We start from the raw sequence: 5,108 nt of genomic DNA on the forward strand, positions 1-5,108 counted from the left end.
TTTATTAGTTGAACAACTCAAGATGAACAAGTGGGAAACAGATGGAGAATGCAATTATTAGTTTCCTTTTTTTATTTTTTATTTATTTGGTAATTATTATTTATTTCATATTCACATTCTTTGTTAATCTTGAATACTAGATTTCAAAATAGTACATTATTGAACATGGTAACCATTGTTTTGTAAGAAAAAGACATTGTTCACTTGTGATTCTCTGAACTGCACAACCCTTTTTGCTGTCTTTTTCTTACACGGATATATTTAAAATTGGAATAATTGCAGTTTTTATCCCTTAATTATTAATAAAATTTTATTTTGGTTCTTGTAATATTATTTAACAATGCATATCTAACGTTCAATTAATTAAAGAAAAAAAATATAAACATACACCTTAACTTACTATATTTACACAACACAGGAATTTTAATTAATTATGTATCTTTAGAAAGGAAAATATGTATTTTTGTTGGATGTAATATGTATCTCGACAAACTCAAAATCAAAAAAAATATAGCGGAAGCTAATTATGTATCTTTACAAAGGAAGAAGTGTATCTTCGTTGAATGTATCAAGAGTTAATTATATATTTTGACAGACCCAAAATCGAGATTTTTAGTAATTATGTAAAATATCGAAATTTTATGTTGTTTGCTCTTAAAAACAATTATATATGTGTTTTTTTAGTCCCATTATTTATGTAACTGGCAAAGTTGTTGTCATATTCGGGAGATCAAATGTTCAAGTCGTGGAAATAGTCCTTTGCAAAAAGGTAAGGTAAAACTATGTACAATAGACCCTCATAGTTCGACCTTCTCGAATCCAACACATAACGAAAGTTTCAGTGAACCAAACTGACGTTTTTAACGTTAAATATGGAGTAACTGATTTAGTCCACACAAACACGTCATATTTTTCAGACACGTCATCATTTAATTTTATACGAATATATCACATTCTTTCGAATACATCATTTTATTTTACACAAATATATCATATTTCACAGGAATATATCACATTCTTTCGGCTACATCACTTAATTTTACACGAATCCATCACATTTTTCAGCGATGCATACAAGCTTTTACGTAAAATTAGAAATTTATATAATTATTCTAGGGAGTTGAAATTTTATATAATTATGGTGAAATAAGTTATGATATGATGTAATTTTTCGTTAAATTTATTAAAGCTTAGGACCTAAAGTAGAGAAACGGCAGAAAATTAGAGTCTAAAATGAGGACGGTTAAACAGTTAAACCTAACCCTTTACGTTTAGTAGTAGTATTTTTTTATAATTAATAAAATATTATGATATAAATGTAATTAAATGCAAATATTTTAAATAATTTAGAGTTAATATTTACAAATAGCTTATTCATGCAAAATTCATAATTCACAACATTATTTATCATACCTACATAAAATTTCTGCCCTTTTATTTTGTTACATTCGTCCTAAATTTTAAGTAATGTATTCGAGATAGTAATGTATTTAAAGACAGTATATATCTAAACAAATTAAGTAATGTATATGAGACAGTATGTATCATGATTTTACTGTATCATGATTCTTGAGTAATTTATGTTTAATTATAGTCATGATATATAACAACCAACCTACTGACATAATGTATTGAAACCTACGCAATGTATCAGAGATTTCAGATGAACTAATTATGGTCATGATACACAACAATAAACCTGCTAACATAATGTATGGAGACCAATGCAATGTATCAGAGATTCCAGATGAACTAATTATGGTTATGATCTGTGGCGGAGCCAGAATTTTCATTGAGGGAGTTCGGAAGGAAACATACGAACTAGCCTATATATACATTAAAAAATATTTTAACCATGTAAAAATAGTTAAAATAAAATATAATTTTTCGTTGAAGGGGATGACCCCCTGGATGAAAGGTGTCTCGCCCATAGTTGAAGGGTCCGTCGGGTCGGGTTTGTGTTTCTTAAAAAAAGGGTCAATTAATGTTATTTGGGTTATTCCGTTAGTTGAAGGGTACATATATAAACTTTCATAATGGTCGGGGTATATATGATCCCAAAGTATGACGGAGGATAAAATTGATCAATTTTTCAAAGTAGAGGGATATTGTTGATCCTTTTCCGTTTAAAAAAGTCTCTTTAAATTTATTATAAGAATTGGATTGTACATATTATATTTATGTGTAAACAGCTCTTTCGATCTTGTATTAAATTAAATTACTCCTATCCTAATCTTTTTAAAAATTACTAAAAATCTCCGATTTAGTCCATACAGATACATCACATTTTTTCAAATACATTAATTTCACACACATTCTTTCTAATACATCATTTAATTTTACACCAATACATCACATTCTTTCGAATACGTACTTAATTTCACATGCATTCTTTCAGAATGATCACTTAATTTTATACGAATACATTACATTCTGGATACACCACTTAATCTTACGCGAATACATCATATTCTTGTATACGAACTCTTAAATAAAATAAAAATTTATGTAATTATGAAATTTTATAGAGTTATGGTAAAAATTTATAAATTGACTAACAATGCCACAAATATCTGAACAGGAAGAGTATTATAAATTATAATAACTAATAGCTTGAAAAAGTAAATTATAATACCGAAAAAGTATTATAAATCACAATAATTAACAATTTAAAAAATTTAAAATTATATTTAAAATATAATTAATTATTTACATTCTATTTGTATCGCATAAACTAAAAATAAAAAATAACATATATCCTGGACATCTAGTTATACTATAGAATTCTCATTCATGTTCTTTTTTTTTTTTTTTTGTCATTTTATGTGAATTATTAGTTCACCAGCCCATGCATGATGGATACATATGAACTATATTCATTACTACATTTTTTCCCTTTTCAGTCATTACAATTTTATAATCAGAGGCGGAGTAAAAATTTTAAGTAAAAGGGTTTAATATTAAAAAAAAAATTAAGGATAATATCCACAAAAATATCTGAAGTTTAACCAAATTTTCAATAGAGCATATTGAACTTTGCGGGAGTCCTATTACCTCCTATACTTTTTTAATTGGAATTAATTCCCCCCATACTTTTTTAAAGTGGAATTAATCCCTCCTCAAAACGTATACCCATTTTTTTCCATAGAAAGTGTAGTACACACGTCGTTTCTTCTCCATTTTATCACTTTCAACATTTTTTCACAATTACAGCCATATTAAATATTCCAAATGATTCCATTAAATTTATGAAGAAAGTTTTTTCAAATAATTGAATGAAATCTTCCATTAATTTTTCATTGAAACTCGGAAGATTCAATTAGCGAGCTTCATTAATGGAAGATTCAATGAAACTCGCTAATTGAAAACTCAATGGAAGATTCAATTTCCATTAATGGAACTTGGAAGATTCGAAAAATTCATTAATGGAACTCGAAAGATTCGAAAATTTTAATTTCATGATTCAATTTCCATTAATGAAACTCGGAAGATTCGAAAAATTCATTAATGAAACTCGAAAGATTCAAAAGATTTAATTTCATGTATGAAACTATTCAATCTTCCGTTAATGAAACTCGGAAGATTCAGTTTCCATGAAACTATTCAATCTTCCGTTAATGGAACTCGGAAGATTCAATTCCATTAATGAAACTCGAAATTAAATCAACGAGTTTTCGAATTTGAATCTTTCGAATCATTCATTGAGTTTCAATTAGCAAGTTTCATTAAATTATAACCATTAAGGAATTTTCCGAGTTCCATACATGAAATTTAATTCGGAATCTTTTCATTAATTATAACCATTAATCTTTCCATTAATTCGGAAAGATTCCGAGTTCCATACATGAAATTTTTTTTCATGATTTTTTGAGTTCCATTAAGAAGAAAGAAGAATAAAAAAATAAATAAAAATATAAAACTTTAAATAATTATAAAATTAAGGGGTTGTTTGGAAAAAAAAAAAAGAGTTTTAAAACGTTTTTAACACTATTCACGCGCTTAATGTGCGTGAATCACACGCAGTATGTCAAGTGGCAAGTATATGCCATTAAAATATGAAAAAAAATTGGGGTAATAGAACCCCCGCAAAGTTCAGTATGCTCAACTGATAATCCGTTCAAATTTCAGGTATTTTCTTGAGTATTATCCTAAAAAATTAAGTTAAAAGGGTTCAACACCTACTATAAATCTATAATCATATAAAAAATAATTTTAATCATGTGAAGGGGGTTCGAATGAAACCTCCCCCTCTGTCTATAATCACATAATTCATCAAAACAATGAATGAAAATTTGAATATATGTATGCGCAGTCATTTGATCTTTCTTTTCTCGATTAACTGAATTCAAATAAATTTGACTTTAATTCATCTTTGTCAGTAAGTTCATATAATAAAATACTAGTCCAATATTAGGACTGACACAATCAAATTAGTTAAAGGGCGTTTAATATTAATTAGGTGTTTATTCATAACAATAAAAAAAGATTGTTGTGCCACAAATTATGCAGTAATTTTTTCTTATTTCTTTTAATAATAATATGGTTATAATCAATCTACCAAGAATGACAATACTTGTTACTTTTTTTTTCCTCAGATTATAAATATACTTAATATTAAGAAATCAACCTCTAAGATGTTATGCTTGATAAGTACTCCTTTATTTATAATAGGGATAATATTAATAAAAATATCTGAACGTTGACCGAATTTTCAGTTGAGCATACTGAACTTTGCGGGGATCCTATTACCCCCCTAGCTAGACTTTTTAAAGTGGATTTAATTCCCCCCGAAACTCTATACCCAGTTTCGACGTGTACTGACGCGTGTAATACACGCGCCAACCTCATAGTTACACGTGTTCAAGTGGGCAGATATATGCCATTAAAATACGAAAAAAAAAGTCTAGGGGGTAATAGGACCCCCGCAAAGTACAGTATGCTCAACTGAAAATCCGGTCAAAGTTCAGGTATTTTTGTGAGTATTATCCCTTTATAATATGATATTTCAAATTTGAGTTCTGAGTATGAAGTCGTCTTTGTTAGAGAGCGTTTTACCCCCTAATATGAGACTTCTCGACGTGAATTTAGACTTAATCAGACCTTAATGC

This window comes from Capsicum annuum, chromosome 12 (genome assembly GCF_002878395.1).
Source record: "Capsicum annuum cultivar UCD-10X-F1 chromosome 12, UCD10Xv1.1, whole genome shotgun sequence".
Classification (NCBI taxonomy): domain Eukaryota; kingdom Viridiplantae; phylum Streptophyta; class Magnoliopsida; order Solanales; family Solanaceae; genus Capsicum; species Capsicum annuum.